At 42.3% G+C, this 24,636-nt stretch overlaps 1 protein-coding gene across 1 annotated transcript in view; it reads left to right on the forward strand.

Moving 5' to 3' along the window:
• Positions 1-1,788: 1,788 nt before the first annotated feature.
• Positions 1,789-24,636, forward strand: part of LOC139455519 (beta-1,3-galactosyl-O-glycosyl-glycoprotein beta-1,6-N-acetylglucosaminyltransferase 3-like) — a 41,205-nt gene continuing 18,357 nt past the window's right edge. Inside the window, exon 1 of the mRNA XM_071237065.1 lies at positions 1,789-1,856. The gene's annotated coding sequence lies outside the window, so the exon portion shown is untranslated. The remainder of the gene's footprint in view (positions 1,857-24,636) is intronic.

A 24,636-nucleotide genomic window follows, 5' to 3' on the forward strand; every position in this document is an offset into this window, starting at 1 on the left:
CTTATTTCATGCTGAACAGAGAGTTTTTAGACTAACATCTAGTCTCTGAAATGAACATATCGTACAGAAAAAAAAAACAGTTGTTCAATTATCTTAATAAAAATATAATAAAAGGGAGCTCAGAGACTCTCTTGCTGCAGTAATCTAGACTTGCCAAAACATTATAGACTTGCATGGGCTGTATTTGATATATATTTGTATCAGGGTCTGTAAGACAGACTAAGAGAGTTTTGTGCAATGTTTAGTAAAAATACCACGGCTTAAGACACTAAGGTGAGTGAGTGAGTATGGTTTTACGCCGCTTTTAGTGATATTCCAGCAATATCACGGCGGGGGTCACCAGAAATGGGCTTAACACATCGTACCCATGTCGGGAATCGAACCCTGTCTTCAGCGTGACGAGCGAAGGTTTTAATCACTAGGTTACACGACCGCCCCTTGAGACACTAAGGATGGGCGTTATACATTGTACCAATATGGTGGAATCCAATCAGGTCTTATAGGTATGAACGAGCGAACGCTTCAAAGGAGAGTTAGGCTATGGCTTACTGGGGATTGTCTCTTTTTGTTTGTGGACCGACTGCCCCGAGAGCTGAAGGTCGGGGGTTTCCCGGCGGCATCATACCAACAGACGGTACTTGTTGTTACCCAGCCTGGCGCTCGGCATGAAGGGGCTCAAACAAGGACTGGTTGGCTTGGAGTCAGTATACTGTGTCTGAGTGGGGTATTCGTGTTAAATTGCGGCATGGTATCTCATTGGACTAGTTCAAGCACGCGCACACACATACACACACGCACGCACGCACGCACATGCGCGCGCGCGCGCACACACACACACACACACACACGTCCCTATATAAGTGCAATAATAGCAACGTTAAACCCCATTTCACCTCACCTCTTTGTGTTTCTTTGTTTAACGCCGCACTCAGCAATATTCCACCCACATGACAGCGGTCTGTAAATAATCGAGTCTGGACCAGACAATCCGGTGAGTGACATGACGAGCATCAGTCTACGCAATTCTGATACGATGACACGCAATCGACCAAGTTACCGAGCCTGACCACCCGATCCATTTAGTCGCCTTTTACACGACCAGCCTATATCTAACGCGGACATGCAGTCTACCAAGTCAGGGAGCCTGACAACAAACAAACAAACAAACAAACAAAAGAAATGTGGCAATTGTTGTACTTGTGTTCTAATTATTATTATGATGATGATGATGATGATGATGAAGTTATTGTTGTTGTTGTAGAATAAAGGAAGTGTTTCTCGGGTGTCGGCGCGTGACCTGATATCCTGTACAGTATTTTGTATTGCCAATAAAAAAGATTGTTTTACAATATGTGTTCGTCATTTGAAGCAGACTGCGATACATGCTTGACAACTGACATTTTACAAGGAGTTCAATGTGCACCCACTTGTGTTTGATGGTATTATTGGTTAAACAAAATTCTCCTCCCTCATCACCTTTGTGTTCGATTAAAAAATTAACAAAGTACAGAAACATAAAAAAATGCCGACAAACCTCCTCGCTTCTGAGAAAAATGTACCCAAGAAATATATTTTTTATGCAGCCTCATTGAAACAAAATGTTTATCATTCATAAACCACTTGGAGTATTAAAACTTGATGAATCGTTTGTTAAATCCGATTAGCTCCTACCTCAGCTGATCAAATCGCGCTCTTAACTAGGAATTCGGCAGTCTCAACCTACTTTGGCTCCGCTGTAACAGGATGCAGTTTAGTCGGGCCGTTTGGTCTGTCACCGCCAGGCTCACAGCTTAACAATAGCAAAGGTGGCCGCTTGTCTGGAAAGCACTTTGCAGTGGGAGCAGGCAGCCTTAATGGTAAGTGACAAATGTTCTTGTAACTGATTCGAACTTATTTTATGAAACTGAAAATTTATTAACTTAAGAATCTCCTTTTTTTATGTTTTACCTGACTTGTGTAATTTAAGGATTTTGGTTAGAAATTATGTGATAGAAGGTTATGCAGTGTGTGCAATGTTTGTCGTCTATATATTTTTAGAACAGAAAAATGCCTTCATAAAACACTTGTACAAGGGTATACAATGCCGTCACGGTACATAGTGCCGTTTTATATCTCAGACCATGTGCACAACGGTAGATTGTGCCGTCATATATCTCAGACCATGTGTACAACGGTACATAGTGCCATCCTGTATCTCAGACCATGTGTACAACGGTACATAGTGCCGTCATGTATCTCAGACCATGTGTACAACGGTACATAGTGCCGTCCTATATCTCAGACCAAATGTACAAAGGTCCAGAATGTCTGAAGAACAAAATTCACCTTTAACATCAAATTAAATACATGTACATAAAGTAATTTGCGACACATGATACAGTCGACCAAGTTGGATCATATTGTACATACAGTCCAGGCTTAATGCCACACAAAACATTAGTTTCCAAGGTACAGATGACCAACGTCCATAGACAAGTCTTCAGGGACAGACAACGCCTGTATTGTAACAGTTCGAATCAGAAGCAGATATGCACGGCGAACCAAATTGATCTTTCTTTTCGATGGTAAACTTGGTTTATAAAACAAAAGGCACGGATACTCTTCCCCAACATGTGTTTATTCTCGTTTTCTCAAAGACAGAAATACTCTTACCTCTATCAAATGTTAAAAATCAGACCACTAAAAAGGTACCTGTCTTATTTAAGAAATGAAATTATGTGTTACCTGACCACCATATGTATTCACATAAGGGAGGACTCAGTAAGCCATCCACGTTGGATAGATTTTGTCTTGTCAGTTGATTTACCTTTTTAATGAAAGGTACTGACAAAATATTATAATATAATGAGATGTTATTTAGCAATCCTCCCGCTAAAACACTGTTGGTGATATTCTCCCTGTTCATTGTGCAATGCACGTCGTGTACTTTTCGAACGCGCCTGTTCAACATTATGACATGTTGTATTAATAGTATTAAGTGCTCCTAGTTCCGTACACTACACCCCCGTGCTCGCCATGGTTTGCATACATAGAAGCCTACAAATTCCAGTTGGATAAATACACTCATGTAGCTTAAAGTATCAAAATATAAGTTTTATGTATGTTGGATAGAAGCCTAAGTTTATGTGGAAAATGAAAATTATTAAAGTACTTTCGTCAATTCAGTTGTGACTTTAAACATGCTCTAGAATCTCGACCTAACTGACAATCCCGCCAAGTTTGCTTCAGATGGTACACGCGCCATTTTGTCTGTTCTTGACTCTATGATTTATGGTAAAATCAATCTACCAATTAATAACTACCCAAATCACAAAGCAACAATGTATCGAGTTCACACAGGGCACGAATAACGTCTACCCATTAACTGGAAATGGACAGCAGACCCGAGAGTCCGCTTTAACTAGCTAAACGATTTATAGAAGCTCTATAACTTTAAATTTCAAATTAAACCATTTAACTTAATTAGATTTGTAAATGTAAACGTTAATGCTAGGAAGGTATTTTATGTAGTAGTGAACAATTGAATGTTTGTTAACATATTTAATTAATTTAAAGTTTCATTTTTCTGAGTTAACGCACATTATGCAAAAGTTATGAATATCCATATGGCGCGCATGCGTGCCACGGGGGTAATGTGTTTCTACTTGCTTGTGTTATACTTGGTAAAGTTCCATGTGGTAGAAATTGAAAATTCAACTGTGTTTGCATGGCTTAAAACAATATACGCCAGACCACGCTGTTCTGAATGAAATCCGGCTTAGGACGCGGTGGTGTGGAAGTTTAAACATACAATACCACGCCAGTTCACTTCGGATACATAATTTTCGGCTTTGTTTCAAAAACAATGTTTGGAAAGATCCACGCTGTTAATGCGTCGATTGCATTTTTTACAGGACTTTCTAAAGTCTTCTCTTTGATTTATTTGTATCGGTTACGAAAACAAATATGTGAAACCGCAGGCGATTAGGAGGGATATAAACAGTATACATGCTGGATATGTAAAAGTTGTTTAGTTGTCACGACATGAATGTACTTGTTGGGAAAATAGCATCCAGATCTCGGCGTCAAACTGGTTTTATGCGGCAGTCAGCGATATTCCATTTGCGCCATGTTATCATGGCAACACACACCAGAGTCAAGTAGTTTGTTGTTGTTTTTTCTTTCTTTATTCATACAGCAATATTAAATATAAACCAAGGCGTCTGTAACTGACCGGGTCTTGACCAGACAAACCCTTGATTGATATTATAAAAGGGTTGAGATTAAACTTGCATACAATCGCCAGCAGCTGAAGGGATGGCATTAATCCTGCTGGGTTCCATGCAGGAAGCTAAAGTACTGTAAGTCCCCATGGTCCCTAGTATGGTGATCTACCTTCAGCTGCTGGGGATCTATAGCCCTTTTTTATATTGTACCGTTATTTATAGAGATATCTTTTTTATAGTTGAATGCGAGGTTTAAATATTAATCTGTGATATTCTAGTAATTTTACTGTCCATCGATGACAGGGTTTTATTTAGTTAAAATATATGTATTAAAAATGTATAATTTCTCATCACGATATGGCTGAAATATTGCCGATGTGACGTAAAGCATTAACTCACTCACTCACTCACACTCAACTCTAATCCGTTATACCTACAAGGTGTGTGTCAGGTTGTACAAATGTAAGCGGTGTTTAGTGGGTGAATACATGTTGTGTTACGTCGCAGTCACAAATAAGTCAGTTGCATCACAAACAATCGAGTCTCGGCCAGGCAAACGTGTTGTTTAAAACATGAGCACCGGTCCCCGCCCCGCCGTCAATATAGACGCCACACAATCGGCCTGGTCACGCTCGGACATGGGATTCTGCAGATTCCCGGACTCCCACGTGCAGTCATGCGTTTGGGCATCTAACTGTACATGTGCCGGCTTTCGAACGGGGACCGCACAGGCGAAGAGCTCAATTGGGTTAGGCTTAAGATTGTTACCGCAACGAACATTTTCTCTATTATCTTGGTTTTATTATTTTGGTTTTTACGCACATTCGAAATGTATTTCAGTGACATCACGGCAGTTGAGGTGAGATAAGGTTTAACGTCGCGTCCAAGATTATTGCACTTATATAGCGACGTGCGCGTGTGTGTGTGTGTTCTTGTACTAGTCCGGACGAATGCCGATTTTATAGTGCTACCACACTAAGATACCATGCCGCAGTATAACATGAATACCCCACTCAGACACAGTATACTGACTCCGAGCCGACCAGTCCTTGTTTTAGCCCCTTTATGCTGAGCGCAAGGCGGGGCAACAACAAGTACCATCGTTTATCGTCCTTTGGTATAACGCGGCCGGGGATCAAACTCACGACCTCCCGCTCTCTGGGCGGACACTGTACCACTAGACCACGGAGGCGGCCTGCAGGCCAGGATGGGATGAGGGAAGGTGTTTGGTTTATTTCAGTGACACCACGGCGTGTTTGCTCTTTTGTGGAAACCCGAAGTGAAGCAGGTCTTAGACGTTTGCCACTATGGTGAAACCCACGAGCACGGGCATTAAGGTGATGAAAGACCTAGAAACATAATCAGGGCGAACTGGACTCGAACCCACAATCATAAATGTCAGGAACCCTCAAAAGCCACAACTCTGCACAGCGAACTGCAGCACCTAAGACGACAAGGCCACTGGTGCCCTATATTGTATAAGTATTTATGAAGATAATATTACAGTGTGTTTATTGATCAATTCAAAACATGCTTTGAAAGAAATCATTGTCTGTGTGATTTATGGCATGACCCGGTTGCAACTTCCCAACCAATGCTGTTAAACGTTGTAATGGGCGGTCAATTGGTATCTTCCCATTCCGCGTTCCACTAACAGACAGTCTGTGTAAGCGGAAATATCAAGAGGCGTGTGACGCAGTAATAACTCTGTTGAAACAGCCTCCATGTATTGTTTCGTAGGGGCACGGGTGGCCCAGTCGTCTTAGCCGCCGCGATTCGCTGTGCAGAGTTGCGTCCCTTAGGCCTGCCAGAAACCTATGATTGTGGGTTCGAATCCCGGTTCGCCCCGATTATGTTTCTAGGGTTGTCAGCACCACACCCGTGCTCGTGGGTTTCAGGGAAGTGGTAAACGTCTGAGACCTGCATCACTTCGGGCTTTCCTCCCACATTAAGTTGACACGCGATATAACTGTAATACTGTTAAAAGCGGCGTAGAACCCAACTCACTCACTCACTATTGTTTCGTAATAAATTAATACCCCAGCACACACAGATTATTGATAGTCTCTCATGATTTAAGAAGGAATGGCTTTGTATTACAACATACGGTAAACTACGGTTATAACGAACACGCTCATAACAAACTGACTGATAAAACGAACTTATTTTTTAGTCCCGGCCATTTGTTGTATATATGCGGTATATATGCTTATAACGAACTACGGTTATAACGAACTAAAATAAGTGGTCCCTTTGAGTTCGTTATAACCGTAGTTTACTGTACTAGGATGACTCATGCATCAACAGCGCGTCGGGAAATGTTTATAAGGCAGAAAAGAATTCATAAGAAAACAAAAGTAAAGGGTTATGAATAGAGATATGTGTATAGCGTGCTGCCCTAAATAGACGCGTTTGACAACTCACGTGGCCTCGTCGTTTCAAATAACCCGCGCTCGCTAGAGCGTGCGACCTGGTTTGATGAATACAGGGTGTGTGTTGAAAGTATATCATACCGCAATAGAGACGGGTTGTGTCAACATGATATACGCCGGGTAATGTAGGGAGAGAAAAAAAGTACGTCTAGCTGGATCAAATCCATCTTATACGGCCTACAAGACAACCTGTATGGAAAAGACATAGAAGAAATAGGTAAGACTACACAGTCAGCAAGCTAGCAGTGTCGTTTAATTACATTTAGCGCGCAAGAAAGAGGTAGTCATGTCACCCTGCATTGACTATAACGCTGAAGGCAGCCGGATTTCGAATCACACGCGCTGCGTACTATTGTGAACCATTTGTAAAGAATTATTCAGCCCTGTCCCGACTTGTATAGTTGATGTTTCAATGCTAGCTTTCTACCATTTAACGCGATGACAAATAAGCAAATAGGAACCGATGGCATGTGTCATCCGAGTCGGCGAGACTGACCAGTGGATCCCCGTCAGTCGCCGATAGGCATGGGTTACTGAAGGTCGATTCTATAACCCGGGACCTTCACGGGTGTAGTATGACGAAGACTATATACTAATATGCAAAAACTGAGAAAAAACAAACAATTCATTCGTATCTTTTATTGATTCGAGTCAATCGGTTCCATACAAAACCGTTATATACAAATGGGCAATAGTATTCACTCTGGAACATTATTTAGTCACTCATATACACATGCTGCTGCTGCTCGAAGGCCCTATTGTTTAAAAAGCCAGTCCATGTTTTGAAACACATTTCGCACTGTTGAATGTTTTAAGGTTGAATGGTTGTCTATAGTCTATGCTTAATCCATTGCTTGTAACGATTTCCGTCCAGGAGGTCCCAGTTTCACAATTCCTCTCACGTAGAGGGAAATTCGGCGTTTCTCATCGTTCAAACGCCTCAGTTTACGAGGTGTTTTCAAAATATGAATCAAACTAGACGAGTGGCGTTGACTCGGCATTCTCTTCTGACTGTTAGACTGATACAGTAGTGATGGGTATTTATGCCTAATTGTTCTGCTCACGATCATCATCCTCCTCCTGGTCATCACCGTCGTTATCCTCTGCAACGCTATCAGATTCAGTCTCACTCTCTATTTCCGGCATATCCATCAAAGGCAGGATCTCTTTCATCTTGGGTTTTAGGAGGAGTTTGATTTGATTTTTGAGAACGGATTGTTCCGTGGAAGGATTCATGTCTCCCAGGTTGTATAGCATGTTTTGAAACAGAGGTGCCTCTTTACCTCCTTGCTGTTTATCTATGGGGGAATGAAACAGGGTGACATAATGCGCGTTCAAAGCAATGTCTCTCGATTCCTTACCTCTTGGAAACAGATTTTGTATCAAAAGAAAGATCAATACATTCTTGTGATGTGAGGTTTGAGTAAACAGCCGCGAAATACGCTTGTCGTGCTTTGCTTCGGCCAGGAAATCATCCAGGACCAACACGTTCTGTTGACGAGCATCAAAGTAATCCTCGTCCAAGATATCGTAGGGAATTCCTTTTACAAAGGTCAGCTGAGGGAGCTGCTCACCGAGGTCCTGATATAATGGCTGCCATTGAGTATAACACCAAACGATGCGGGTAGGTTGGGGTTGGATCAGGCCATGCCGGAGTACATGAGAGGTAAACACAGACTTTCCACAACCACTGGGTCCCACAACGAGGGCATTTGAGGGAATCAGGAACTTGAATTGTTCTCGAAGATCAGATATACATGGTAAATGAGGCAGCCACGAGTGGACTTGCGATGGCGGCGGCGGCGGCGGCGAATGTGCTTGTAACGACGGGTTGGCTTGATGCAGCGGCGGTGGTGGGTGGACTTGCGGCGGCGGCGGCGTTAGCGGGTGGGCTCGTAATGGCGAGTGGACTTGCGGCGGCGGGTGGGCTTGTAACGGCGGCGGCGGTATGCTATGTTTATTTCTCCTGTGTCGTAACATGACATCTCTCCTTGAAAACATTTTTTCACAGTCCGGACAGGTGGCAACCCCCATGGTGATCCAATACGGTGTGCGATTAGAGGGTATGAAGCTTTCTTTTATACCCTTGACTCTGTTGACGCTTCAAGGCAGCAAGTGCCCGTTCCACCACAGCCTTCACCTCCGACACATGTTGTATTTTCACGGGTGGGGGTGTTGTCTTCGATCCCTGTTTGGTTGTCATCGTTTTCATTTTAGGTGTTACCTGTCTCTTCTTTGTCTTCAGCGTCGACTTCTTGGCTGCTTGTGGTTTCTTTCTCTGTTGTGATTTTCTCAACGCAGTCTTCCTAAATATATCTCTAGGGTCAAGTCTAATCTCTGATGCTTTCTTCATGTTGTTCACGTCCAATCCATTTGCTGGCGAGAGTAAAACTGTTTGTCGGGCTACACTACTGTAGAGTTCATACTGTCTTACACGTGCAGGGAATATTGGAAGACACTCTTTTCTTCACAGCACACTTGTGAGTATGTTAAAAAAGCAATCATATTAGTACATAGTCTTCGTCATACTACACCCGTGAAGGTCCGGGTTATAGAATCGACCTTCAGTAACCCATGCTTATCGGCGACTGACGGCGGGGATCGGTTGGTCAGTCTCGCCGACTCGGATGACACGTGCCATCGGTTCCTAGTTGCACAGATCGCTGCTCATGCTGTTGATCACTGGATTGTCTGTCCCAAGCTCGTTTATTGACAGACCACCGTCCTAGAGCTGGAATAATGCCGAGTGTGGCGTAAAACTAAATTCACTCACTCACTGATACCAATACATCTAAAAAGTAATGTCATCATTTAAATGGTGAGTTTAAACGCGTATTTTACCCTTACAAGGACGAGTGCATTCCACACACCCTTCCTGTTATCAATGTGTCACTGTTTACAGTTCGGGCGAACATAACCCTATAGACATGTGTGCGTGCGAGTTCATTCATCAGAAATCTGTCATTTACGATGTGTTTATAAATATGAACGGCTAAACACGCTCATAGTCATGTTGCGTATCGTGGTTAGAACCGTAATTGATCTACTGAAAGGTGTCATACATTCGTATTTGGATATAGGTACAACATCTACACGCACATACTTTCCTACATCGTTCAAATGTATTTAATACTGGATACGTTTAATAGACACCAACGAAAGAAAAGTTTAATGAGGGGAATACCTATATATATCCTCTCTGAAATAACTCCCTTTTAAAATAACAAATGTACAACACATCTTCCCTAGTGTTGACTCGGCATTCTCTTCTGACTGTTAGACTGATACAGTTGTGATGGGTATTTATGCCTAATTGTTCTGCTCACGATCATCATCCTCCTCCTGGTCATCATCGTCGTTATCCTCTGCAACGCTATCAGATTCAGTCTCACTTTCTATTTCCGGCATATCCATCAAAGGCAGGATCTCTTTCATCTTGGGTTTTAGGAGGAGTTTGATTTGATTTTTGAGAACGGATTGTTCCGTGGAAGGATTCATGTCTCCCAGGTTGTATAGCATGTTTTGAAACAGAGGTGCCTCTTTAAAGTACGTGGTATATTCCATCGCATAGTTGAGAGTACTACGCACTAGATCCTCCCACCTCAGTTTCAATCTTCTCTCAATCCATTCTTGTGTTCGTCCCTGTCGCTTGTACTGTTTTTTCTGCAGTTTCATCTTGTCATGAAACGTATCGTACACCTGCTTCCAGATGCGTTGTAAGCCTACATTTTGCCACTCCTCGGCTTCCATATTAGTGAATGTTGACTTCCCGCGTGGAGGTTTGACGGCAAGACCACTGCCTTTCTGGGAAGAGGCTAGGTCGACAATGTCACTGTCATCATCATCACTCTCGAGTCTGGCACGCTTTCTCTTAGGTTGAAGGCTATTGGCCGGACACCAGTGTTTGATATGTCGCTGCAGATCGTGCATGTTATCTATCAGCACCCCGCAATCTGCGCAAGCCGTGGCCATAGTCAATGATGTCTCACTACTCGTGTCTGAATCGGTTTCAATTGGAGTGAGCTGATGTTGGGGCAATCTCTCTTCTTTTGTCAGAGGACTATCCAGAGATTCTGTTGTAGTCAACTTCTCCCTACGCAGATCAGGTTCAGACTGTGCTGTTGTTCTCCTGTTTTCCTCATTTATGAGGTTAACATGCATTCGATCCTTATCTTTGGTGGTAGGTTTTAGATCGATGGTGAGTTGTCCATAGGGTGTTTCAGCAACCTTTTCATACATAGCCATAAAGTGATCCATATGTTCGGGGAAAATTCTACGAGCGAAGAGTTTGATTTGCTGTTTATCTATGGGGGAATGAAACAGGGTGACATAATGCACGTTCAAAGCAATGTCTCTCAATTCCTTACCTCTTGGAAACAGATTTTGTACCAAAAGAAAGATCAATACATTCTTGTGATGTGAGGTTTGAGTAAACAGCCACGAAATACGCTTGTCGTGCTTTGCTTCGGCCAGGAAATCATCCAGGACCAACACGTTCTGTTGACGAGCATCAAAGTAATCCTCGTCCAAGATATCGTAGGGAATTCCTTTTACAAAGGTCAGCTGAGGGAGCTGCTCACCGAGGTCCTGATATAATGGCTGCCATTGAGTATAACACCAAACGATGCGGGTAGGTTGGGGTTGGATCAGGCCATGCCGGAGTACATGAGAGGTAAACACAGACTTTCCACAACCACTGGGTCCCACAACGAGGGCATTTGAGGGAATCAGGAACTTGAATTGTTCTCGAAGATCAGATATACATGGTAAATGAGGCAGCCACGAGTGGACTTGCGATGGCGGCGGCGGCGGCGATGTGCTTGTAACGACGGGTTGGCTTGATGCAGCGGCGGCGGTGGGTGGACTTGCGGCGGCGGCGGCGTTCATTCATCAGAAATCCAATAAAACATTTTCCTCGTCAAACAATTTTCCATGATCAACTCTGTTCTCTCTTCGAATTAAGGGTGAGTATTGTAAACATGAAAATGTCCTATAGATTGCTTCCATCACTTTCCCAACAAACCTAGTTTCGTGTCGTCACATTGGTACATGTACTTATCAGTTTTCTATCTATTTTCAAAATAGCACGTTCTGAAGTAAAACTGTGCACATCATGTTACACGGTTAAAACTCAAATCGTAGGGCTTATTTGTCATCGCGTTAAATGGTAGAAAGCTAGCATTGAAACATCAACTATACAAGTCGGGACAGGGCTGAATAATTCTTTACAAATGGTTCACAATAGTACGCAGCGCAAATTCGAAATCCGGCTGCCTTCAGCTTTATAGTCAATGCAGGGTGACATGACTACCTCTTTCTTGCGCGCTAAATGTAATTAAACGACACTGCTAGCTTGCTGATTGTGTAGTCTTACCTATTTCTTCTATGTCTTTTCCATACAGGTTGTCTTGTAGGCCGTATAAGATGGATTTGATCCAGCTAGACGTACTTTTTTTCTCTCCCTACATTACCCGGCGTATATCATGTTGACACAACCCGTCTCTATTGCGGTATGATATACTTTCAACACACACCCTGTATTCATCAAACCAGGTCGCACGCTCTAGCGAGCGCGGGTTATTTGAAACGACGAGGCCACGTGAGTTGTCAAACGCGTCTATTTAGGGCAGCACGCTATACACATATCTCTATTCATTACCCTTTACTTTTGTTTTCTTATGAATTCTTTTCTGCCTTATAAACATTTCCCGACGCGCTGTTGATGCATGAGTCATCCTATCCGATTACGTGACTTGGATCAGCCAATCACCTTCCCTATTTTCCCTCAACCTCCCTCAACCAAAAAAGGTTCCTGCTCACTTAGACTATACTACTATGATGTGTTGGTTGGTTGGTTGGTTGGTTGTTTAACGCCGCACTCAGCAATATTCCACCTATTTGACGGGGGTCTGTAAATAATCGAGTCTGGACCAGACAATCCAGAAATTAATATCATGAGCATCGATCCACGCAATTGGGATCGATGACATGCATCAACCAAGTCAGCGAGTCTGACCACCCGACCCCTTTAGTCGCCTTTTACGACAAGCATAGTCACCTTTTACGGCTAGCATGGGTTGCTGAAGACCTATTCTACCCCGGAATCTTCACAGGTCACATGATATGCACTGTATTCACCACGGTGCAGCCCCCAGACACAAACGTAATTGTAACGATAAAAACCAAGCACACCCAGCGCGGAAATGACCCACGTGTTGGTTGGTGTAGCTTTACTAATAGCAACACCATGTCAGTATTGGGCCTGAATGACGCAAAAAGTAAATAACTTGCAGAATTTAGTCAATGGAAGAAATTGTTGCTATTTCCTGTTACTCAACGATTTAAGCATGTATCAGATTGTACTTGGATAGGTTGTTAGGATACGATAATATAACGTCACGTGGTACCATAATCAATGATGAAGCCCGGTCGAGGTGACCCTTCTTCAAATCCAAAATGGCGTCCAAAATGGCCACCACATATATAAATACTGTGTTTGAACTGACATTTTACTTAGATTGTTTTTGGAGGTTTCGGATGTCAAGGGTTTGGGGGAAAATACACTAGCTACATGGCAGTAAAATAGACAAAACCCACTTCCATAAGAAATCTCTGCTGAAAGATTAGTTTACGTTTGAATTGGAGATGGTCAGCACACTAACTGGACATTATGTTCAGGGCCAAGTTGGCCTACTCTCCAGCTCTGACTGAGGATAGGAATATTGAAATGACGCTATGTGTAGAATACATGTCTAATGAAACCTCATTTACAAATATCTTGAAGACGAATATTTCTTAACTTAATTAATCCGCAATCAGTTAATAGTTCATTTATCGCTACTTCTGTGTTTACAATTCTAACGAAAGGGCACTGTTTGCACAGTAACCATAAGTAACTATTTTATCACCCTTTCCCCGTGAACACTCGTTAGGTCAAACTCCGTTCATTCGATTTCTCGTTTGTATCATATTCGCATATATAGTTGTACCTGTATTGAGAGGGGCACGGGTGGCCCAGTCGTCTAAGGCGTCACGATTCGCTGTGCAGAGTTGCGTCCCTTGGGCATGCCAGAAACCTATGATCGTGGGTTCGAATCCCGGTTCGCCCCGATTATGTTTCTAGGTTTGTCAGCACCATACCCGTGCTCGTGGGTTTCACCGAAGTGGTAAACGTCTAAGACCTGCATCACTTCGGGCTTTCCTCCCACATTAAGCTGACACGCCGTGATATAACTGGAATACTGTTAAAAAGCGACGTTATACCCAACTCACTCACTGTATTCAGAAATATTCATATGACTGGTGTTTAACGCCGTTTTGAACTATATTCAAGTTTATATTTAGATGTGTAAAACCAAAGGGATGTAGGCCCAGGGCCCAGTTCCACAAGCGCTATGACTGTCGTAAGTCAGTGTTAAAGAAAGGGAGTTACGATTGACTTAGCGCTAAGACCGCTTTGTGGAACAGGGACGTGATTCACGCTGGCTCTATAGCACGACTATGATATGATGCAGACAAACCAAGAATATCAACCATACAATCTCATTATAATCAGATCTTAGTTCTCGCTTCCGCTAATCAAACTAAGAAATGCACACAATTGTAGCTGACCTGTGTACAGCCAGTGCCTGTGACAGTCCGTTAGACAGCAGAGCATTTCGGACTAGATTGTAATTTTTTCAAGGGTATATAATTAATACAGGCCTTAGGCCGTATCCCCTATGGTACTAGACCGCATCCGTGGTCTAGTGGTAGAGCGTCCACCCGGAGAGTGGAAGGTCCAGGGTTCGATCCCCGGCCGCGTCATACCAAAAAACGTTATAAGGTGGTACTTGTTGTTACCCTGTCTGGCTTTCGGCATTAAGGGGCTAAAACAAGGACTGTTCGGCTCGGAGTCAGTATACTGTGTCTGACTGGGGTATTCATGTTAAACTGCGGCATGGTATCTCAGTGTGCTAGCACTATAAATCGTCATCAGTCCGGACTAGTACAAGCAGCCACAAACACACGTACATGCACATTGCTATATAAGTGCAATAATCTTGGACGCGACGTTAAACCCCATTTCACCTCACCTCCCTAGGGTACTGTCACTGTGTTTCTAAAATGTAGCAAATAATAAGGAAGAGGATGTGTGTGTGTGTGTGTGTGTGTGTGTGTGTGTGTTTTATTGGGCATGGGATGTTTTTGAGTAGTTTTACATTTCTTTGAACATAAGTACGAGTCTTTTTTTTAAGTCTCCTTCAAACGACAATGACGCATGTCAAAGTATAAAGAAATGTTAAAGAAATGACTCATTGATACCTTTCTTTAGCATCAGTGGCATCTCGGAAATGCCAAACTGTTCTTGAAAAGACATCACTGTCAGACGTAATTCGAATTTAATTAAAAAACTACCGAACTATTGAAACGCAGAAGGTATCCGAGCTGATTTGATTTTCAGTCAGTCCCGGACCCACACTGCCTACACCCTAATTTCACCTACACCTCTATTCGCATAGGCGGCTGAGTAGGTTAGATCGCTGACTTTGTGTGCTGGCGATTAGGTGCCTCACTCGGGCAGGGTGGGTTCGAATCCCGGACGGGACGGGACTCTACACCCAAAAAGTACGAGAATCTGTACTTTACTGATAAAGTGTTTTCGCAAATATAATATTTGTTACATTTGACCACTTTCTAAAGTGCATTGTGTGTGTACTAATTCCATTCAAAAGATTCGTTATAGCCGATAAACGCAAAACTATTATTTTTCAGTCTGGTGATTTGTTTTATAATACTCACTTTTACATGCTGTGCTGTGACAACACCAACCAATTCAAACACCGTAATCGTATATCTCACGTGAAACCAGATCTTGCTTTACGTCTGTGTTTGTGTGTGCAGACACTTGTGCGAGTTGGAAATGACCGCATGGGTTTTTTTTGCCTTCAGCGTTATGTTTGAATATGACCAGGAACATTCTGAATATAACGAATACCGGCTCCCCTTTATCCATGTTGTGCATGGCGTGAAAGGCTGGCTCTCTATTAACAGTAGTAGTAGCAGCAGTAGTGGTGATGGTAGTAGTAGTAGTAGTAGTAGCAGTGGTGGTGATGGTGGTGGTGGTGGTAGTAGTAGTAGTCGTAGTAGAAGTAGTAGTAGTAGTAGCAGTGGTGGTGGTGGTGGTAGTAGTAGCAGTAGTGGTGGTGGTGGTGGTAGGAGTAGGTGGTAGTAGTAGCAGCAGCAGTCGTAATAGTGGTGGTGGTGGTGGTGGTAGTAGTAGTATTGGAGGCGGTTGTCATGGTTATTGATTATAAGTTTGAGGTGTGGTAGATGTTGTCATTGTTGTAGTAGTATTTTGTCGTTGCCGTTGTAGTAAAAGTAGTAGTAGCAGTGGTAGTTGTAATTATTGAAATAGCATTTTAGTGATTTGTCGTTGTGATAATCAGCAGTTGATAAACTGTTCAGGGCGATATGACATATAACTACGGCGTTCGAAAAATGGAGGTCTCACACTGCAGAACACAAACTGACTTCATTGACATTTAGAGGTGTTTGATAGCGGAAATGGAAGTTGGATGTGTCTGCACTGCCCGAGAAAATACTATTTTTTCTTCTGTAAAGAAAGTATATTTGAATAAACTGTTTATATCAACTTGATAAAAATCAAGTCTGAGTAAGAGGTAATTAGCGCTTGATGGTAAGAGCAACGGCCAATGCTGTCGGGGAGGGATGACACACTATCAGCAAGACAGATACACTGTCAGCGTCGATTCTATTTTGACCATATACTAAGAGATGGATGGATGGTTTGTTGTTTTACGCCGCACTCAGCAATATTACAGCTATATGACGGCGGTTTGTGTAAATGATCGAGTCTGGGCCAGACAATCCAGTGATTGATAGCATGAGCATCGATCCACGCAATTGGGATCGATGACATGCATCAACCAAGTCAGCGAGCCTGACCACCCGATCCCGTTAGTCGCCTTTTACGACAAGCATAGTCACCTTTTCCAACAAGCATGGGTTGCTGAAGACCTATTCTACCCCGGAATCTTCACGGGTCTATACTAAGAGAACTTGGAACGGATGGTCAATTCAACTCTAGAACAAACATATCGAGGTTTTGGTGGTTAAATAAATAAATGAAGTAGAGTTTCCATGATAGTGTCGAATGTTACATCAAGTCTAATACACAGTTGCGTCCCTTGGTCGCCCAAGGATCCGATGATCGTTCCATTCGTGTCTCTTGGTGTGACAGAACAATATTCTTTGTGTACCATATTGTGTACATAGTTATTTTATACTTATAAACAGGGTGTCTTCGGATAAAAGAAGCTTTATAGATCCTTGAACTTTGTTACATCGTTATGGTCGGGACGGGGGCGGTGGGGTAGCCTAGTGGTAAAAGCGTTCGCTCGTCACGCCGAAGACCCGGGTTCGATTCCCGACATTGGTACAATGTGTGAAGTCCATTTCTGGTGTCCCCCACCGTGATATTGCCGGAATATTCATAAAAGTGGCGTAAAACCATACTCACTCACTTACTATGGTCAGGACGCTTCTCGGGGGAGTTTCAATATGCCGTCAACGCACATGGTAAAAAATAAACCTATAAAACAAACGCTCTGTTTCAACAACTACTTTTCCCACTGATTCTTTGAGTTATCAGGAAACCAAACACACAAGGAATCACACACACGGTGTCATCAATATTCTTGTGTTGGTTTAAAGAAGATGAAAGGCGACTGGCGCCATATGAATGCCATGTGTCGGTTCAATGATATACCTAACCCCTGACTTCTCCAAACACTGGAACATTAGACCAAACTCAACACACATGTCAGCGCCCGTTGACAGATCATGCGAAACACTCACCAAAAAGCAAAAGGAATATGTTATATGGGACACGATGGGAAACCATTACTTAGCCTCCCATTAGCGCGGCACCAACATATTTGCACAAATCCGCCATCTTATTATATGATGAGTGAGTGAGTATGGTTTTACGCCGCTTTTAGCAATATTCCAGCAATATTACGGCGGGGGACACCACAAATGGGCTTCACACATTGTACCCATGTCGGGAATCGAACCCGGGTCTTCGGCGTGACGAGCGAACGCTTTAACCACTAGGCTACCCGACCGCCCCTATTATATGATGAAGACGACATACTCTTTCTTCTCTACTGTCCAAACTATAGGACAGAAAGGCAGTTACTTCTCCCGACACTAGACTTATTAAACTTACCAAATGGTCACAACGTTTTAGCATTTGTTTTAAATCCTTGCTCTGCAAAAGTAAAAAAAACAACTCTCGGACATATTAATGAAAAGAACCTATCTTAAAAGTAAATGTTAGACATGAAGCTAATCTTTAATAAACATTATTGTGACATCACTACTCTATTTCATTACTCTTACGTCATCAATCAACGTATGATATATCAATAAACCTTTATGTATCTTGTACAACAATATGTAATATATTTATGCATAATGTACCTAACATTATATGTATATTTACCTTTCATGTTTGCAATTATATTTACTCCCCAAAGTAGCCAGTTTGTAGTCTACACTACGCGGATGTTCTATACCATAAACTTCTTGATTCTATTTGCGCAAGTGTGAATATATGGACATGAAGAGACAGAGCCCAGGTTAGAACGAACTGTGGAACCAGTTTATCGTTCCCGGGAGGGTAACGATGAGGTTAGGACGACCGTATAGATTGGCCACGATAAACCAGAATACAGTGCTTGGTGTTGGGGCCGTTTCGCTCGTTTGTGTGTGACCCCGTTTGCAGTCACAATGACTTAGATAGTTGGAGAACGAACTTGGTTGCGCTAATTACTCGGCTGTCAGACAAGACTGTGGAGACTCTTAATAGAGTTTCTATTCGTGGCAGAGTAAAGTATCCACCCTTGGACCGGTATTTATAAATGGCTCCTTTGTCTTTTGTCTTTGACCGTGTGTGTGTGAGTGTGTGAGTGTGTGTGTGTGTGTGTGTGCGTGTGTGTGTGTGTGTGTGTTGGGGGGGGGGGGGGGGGGGGGGGGTCCCCCAATGAAGTTTCTAGGTTTGTCAGCACCATACCCGTGCTCCTGGGTTTCACCGAAGTGGTAAACGTCTGAGACCTGCATCACTTGGGGCTTTCCTCCCACATCCACGCCATGATATAACTGGAATAATGTTAAAGGCGGCGTTAAACCCAATTCACTCACTCACTCACTTTGAACGTGGTCTAACTAACTGAATTGTTAGTTGAACACCACTTGGCAATGACGGAACTTCTTTTTTTCCCCTATCATTTGTCTTGATGATAGAACAATTTTCATGAAAAACATTTGTCGCCAGCGGGATTCAAATCCGCGAAGTACGCACTGAAGGCTAACGAATGTAGTCTTCTGCAATGGCGACATGGGAGAAAGGGTATGAATTTAACAACTAAATATTTACTAACATCAGTTCCAATTGTATATCCCTTTCTGAACTGCGAAATGTGTTGTATTCAATTTGTATTCAGTTTGTTACTCTATTACAGTATTTGTGATTTTGTAAAGCTTTTCGTTCAACGAAACGAAGAGGTGGAAAAGAAATTACTATTATCATGATCAGGGCTATATTTGCTCATAATAGGCCCATCAACATGGACAAGTAATATTTAGTTGATTGATAAATGTGCTCGAGTTGGTTTAAAATGAATGGTATACTTGCCCCGGGACATGCATTTCATAACCCAAATCGGCAAAGGGCGAGGTGCACGTGCGAAAGATTCGGGGAACACATTTCACGTGCTTCACACAGGGCCGGTGTGATATTGAAAATGGACCCGTGTTGAAAAGTGACCCGGGAGTCAGTATTCAACGTTGAAAACATACCCGGTCTCAATTTTCAACAGACCAGGGTCAATTTTCAACCGTTGAAAAGTGACCGTGTCAGCTCACCAAGTCGTTAAATAGTGACCCGGGCCTCGCGTTGAAAAGTGACTCCGTTGAATTATGACTTGTGGTTTATTCTGCTTACCAGAAGACTCTGTTATCTTTGGCAACATGTCTAAACTGGTGCAAATATTTATCAGTGTGTTCGGGATGAGGGTTGGATGTGACACGCATTTATATACGTATACAAATTGCCATGGTTCCTGGCTTTAGAAATGTCCAAAAATGTGTGTGCATGTACAGCTGTTTTGAGCGCCCAGCGACAGCCAGTGCGTACGCTTGCACGTGTGTTATGTTTGTTTGAGTTTTACGTGGCTTTGGGTACTAACTGAACCCTAACGCCACGGTGGTTTCAATGGGGCACCAGTCTTCGGGCTGAACGAAAGTGGCCCGGATGGGTGCATGTGTGTTAGAGCAAGTATGTTGGTGCAGGTTAGTATTTAAAGAGACTTCGCCAAGAGGTCTAAACCGCACGCAAGAGTGTGAGTGTGAGTGTATTGTATATGTGTGTGTGTGTGTGTGTGAGAGAGAGAGAGAGAGAGAGAGAGAGAGAGAGAGAGAGAGAGAGAGAGAGAGAGCACTAGACACGACCTTGCTTTGTTCGGTGCCTTTGTTAGGGTCCATCACTTCAACACTGGAACCAGAACCTCTGTTGTTCAAAACGTACTGATGTTTCATCATTTTGACGATTCTTTATTCCTTGAAGTGTTCTAAAATGTTTGTCCTCTAAAATAAAATACATGTATATGTATACCTTTTTCAGGAAAATATTTCCTTAAAAAGATATCAGATACATTAAGTTCCAAAAGTTCTCAGATTCATCGTTTTTATTACAAATCTCAGAAACAAAATTTGAAGTTCTTCGATGCATTTGTCACATGAAATATTAAAATAATGTATGATGCTGTCAAGAACAATCGTCGTATGTACGCTCATCCGTCATAAGAAAATGTTCTCAGAAACATATATCCTCAGAATTCAAAAGTCTTGCCTTCCGTCCATAAACAAGCGAAAATGGATCTGATTTTGTTGAAGCATGTTCTGCGGTACGATATGCAAGAAGAACATAAGGCAGTTGATCATCCCAATCATTCTGTGCTGAATTAACTATTGTTGTCAACATCATGCAAAGTGTTTTGTTAAATCGTTCAGTATGGCCTCCAGTTTGTGGATGATACGGTGACGCCACTCTGTGATCGATGCCCATAGCTTTGCAAAATCTTTTATTCAAATCATTGCAAAACTCCCTCCCCTGGTCGGTAATAAGTTTATCTGGTACAACGGGTCTGCAAACAAAATGAACAAAACAGTTCAGGACTGTTTCAGCTGACTTGTTCGGAACTCCCTCTGCCTCGACCCACTTAGTAAGATAGTCCGTGAAAACCAGAATGTACTTGTTTCCTGAAAAGAAAAACGCATATTTCAAACCGAAGTACTTCTTCAAAAGGTCAGATTACAGTTAGCACGAGTTTCTGGCAGTAAATAGCGACCATAAGCTGTTTTCGTCACGGGATATGGTCATACGTTTTAGTTTGAATGTGATAAGAAAAAATGTGTCTTGTCTGCAAACTTAAGATGGTTTCAATTTTTTATGGATGAGTTTGTAGTTCAATCTTGATTTGTGTACTAAGCCGCATGCTGCGCAGTATGCAAATGAAGCTTGTGATCTGTGATGGGTCAAATATATCACGTACGGTGGGTGCTGTTACACGGGAGTCGTCGCGTAGTGTATTTGATATGCGCCACAAGTTCATTTTCATAATGCTCAGCATGAAAGGGGGCTAGTTTGCAGTTGAAGATCGAGGTACAACGTGAATCATATTTCAAATTCAAAGCCATGTTACAGAACATATCATACCCCATAACGAAAACAGCTTATGGTCGCTATTTACTGCCAGATACTCAGACTAGTTTACAGGGTACAGACACAGTCATTGAGTAGGAGAGAAAATCTTTAATAGACAAATAGAATATTATCAAATGACAACAAACTTCTTATTTAAAAACAAACAAACTTGTAAACCTGTCTATGCAATCAATCAAAGTATATCAAAATGTGTAACCCACCTTTCTCAGTCTCTTCAAGTGGACCAATCATGTCCATTCCAATCTGACTGAATGCATTGTTTGATAGGCATTACTTAGAAGTTGACGGATGACAAGAGAGACACAATTTTATGGATAACAACTTCTTTAATACTGTGAAAAGGGACGTTTCGGTATAGAATATAGGAATAGGTTGAAGAGGTTTCTTTGCCTTCTTTATACTTCCTTTTTTCTGACACTGACTGGATTTAGCTACAAAGTATTGGACCTGTTGGAAGGAGCCCTTCCAGTAGTACCTCTCGCTGACTTTCTTCCCGCTGCAAAATATAAATGCACACATGTTAGAAAATTTCTAGCAGAAAGTACGGGTACCTAATATGCTATTGTACAGCATTGGAATAACAAGAGTGATACCGGGGTTGTTGATTACAAAGGTCTAAGCCTAACCCGGAAAGTCTTGTCTACAAACAATATAACGACCTTCCACCTACGTAAGTCTCGAGTTGAGAACCACAACAGCATTCAGTTGTCCTGGTGAACGATATCTGTCAGACGTTGACAAAAAGGAAATGGCAGTCTCAAGTGTCAAGTGTCTGCACCTCACGACAATACACATTTGACATCGTGTGTTGGGGTGTGGGTGAGCACTGTGCTCTGAATGGTCACAGTTGATTATCCAAAAAATATTATCTACAATCTGGAAGTCGTAAATAGAAAGGGGTACACCGAAAACGTCCCCAACCTAAAACGTCCCCATGCATAAAATGTTCATTGCTGTCTTAGGAATAGCGTTTAACGATTATTGTTTCGAAGTTTTAGCATGATGCCAAGTATATTTCAGTGCAATAATAAATGTTGCAATCTTAAGTCATTCTGATATAATTATATGCAAATATATATTGTGTTGGCACGAAAGTTGGTATATTTACATACAAACTTCAAGCCCATAACATTTCAAAATATGAAATCACATTTCACAAACAAATAAAAAATATTATAAGAAGTTAGTAGCAATAAGATTAGTTAAAAACACTAGCATTAAAAGCACAATTCGCGGGCAACAATGCAGTTTACCGGGCGCAGCCCGAGCTCTACCATCCGCTCAATTACCGCGCTATAGTGCCACTGCTGTCTCGTTATACCGTTACCGTGCCTCACGCTCTGCTGGTGACTCTCGCTTCACGATCCAACACCCGTTTTCGGTCTTAGGGAAACTTACACATCTTTACAATCAAACACCCGTTTTCGATCTTAGGGAAACTTACACATCTTTACAATCAAACACCCCTTTTCGGTCTTAGGGAAACTTACACGTCTTTACGATCCAACACCCGTTTATCGGTCTTAGGGAAACTTACACGTCTTTACGATCCAACACCCGTTTTCGGTCATTAGGGTTAGCCTGCTTTGGGCAAGGGTGAGCCATAAATTCTTACCTTTACAAGCGTTAATCCTTTTAATCCCATTGGTCGGTCATGCTGACAAAAACAATTGCGGGTGTGATTTCAAGAAAACATGAATGGGAGCGCGGACCGTGACGTCATACGCATGCGCAATTCATTGTTTACTGATTACGCGAGCATGTCAATGGGGATTCTAATGACCCGTTGAACGAGCACTGATTACATGTGATAGCGCCTGTGGTCCAGTGGTAGAGCGTCGGCTAATTAACGCATTAATTAGCAGAACCGGTGAGCCGGCGAAGCGCGTTCGAGCCCCCACAGCGCTAATTGGATCTGAAAAAGTGCGCCCGGTAAAGTGCACTACTCCCCAATTCGCATTCGTCAGCGCTGATTTGATGCGTGGGGACGTTTTCGGTTGGGGACGTTTTCGGACGAACTAGATAAAAACCATTAATCGAATGCATTACAAAGGGCTGAAAGGACAGACTCGCGTGTTACCAGCTAACAAAAGGACGTCCCCACAACGTTGTAAGGACGTTACTTTGTTTAAGCAAAGTGGCATCCAACGTTACCCTCAACGTGACGCTGTCGTTATATTGCTACAACGGATTAAAGCAACCAATTAGTCTGCAACGTAACACGAACGTTGCACAGACGTTGCATGGTTCCACAGGAACGTTCTGGTAACATTACTGGGAGTCGACATAGTAACCAAATAGTAACCTACGTATGCAACGTTGCCTGGACCCACTGTGTTAACTGGGTTATTAGCATCTCTGTTGGAAGGGTGGATCATATTATCACCATCAAATTAGGAATAACAACGGTTTATGCAAGGTGGGTGAAGCAAATCAGAAATGCATCATTTTGTATTATAACCCTGGAAGTTTCTGATCACATATGTTACAATGACCACTTCCATCATTTGCAACGTGAAACAAAAGTGAAGGCCAAGCGATGGAAGTTACCAGACTTGCCAACAAGCCAACAAAATACCTAGTTTGTTTTCAAAAGATTAAACTTTTTTACTATATCTAAAAAGGTCAAATACTCAAAAGATCACACAATGGTAAACATCAAAGACACATCTGCATACTATAGGTATTTCAAGACAAGAAAGCTAAAAACCTTACCAAAAGGGTCATGTTCTATTAAGTCAGTGAACTGTTTACTGCGGCAATGAAAGCAATCTATAATTGCAGTTTCGAAAAACCACAAAATCAAAGAGATTGAACTCGTTTCAAACAAAAGTACAATGTACAATGAATTTTGGAAATGTGGAAGTTATCAAATGTTTTGAGTCTAAAACACTTGTAATAAGTAGATAACGAAGAGCATTCTCTACCACATTAAGCGACTCTATACAATACAATGGAGGATACCCAAATACTAGTACCTGTTCTAGATTGTCTAACAAGAAAACGCACCAGTACACGCCAGCTGGGCTGAGATGGATGCTGTTCGAGAATGTGGGTTCGAACTGTGACCTACAGATCTAGCCCCCAGTGATTTCCACTTAGTCCCTAATTTGAAAAAGCACCTGCAGGGTTGAAGATTTGAGGACGACAACAATTTACTGCTGGACCTCTTTATATCGGGCATTAATGATTGGAAAACCAGATGGAA

This window comes from Haliotis cracherodii, unplaced genomic scaffold, assembly GCF_022045235.1.
Source record: "Haliotis cracherodii isolate W230 unplaced genomic scaffold, xgHalCrac1.p SCAF_11, whole genome shotgun sequence".
Taxonomy (NCBI): Eukaryota; Metazoa; Mollusca; class Gastropoda; order Lepetellida; family Haliotidae; genus Haliotis; species Haliotis cracherodii.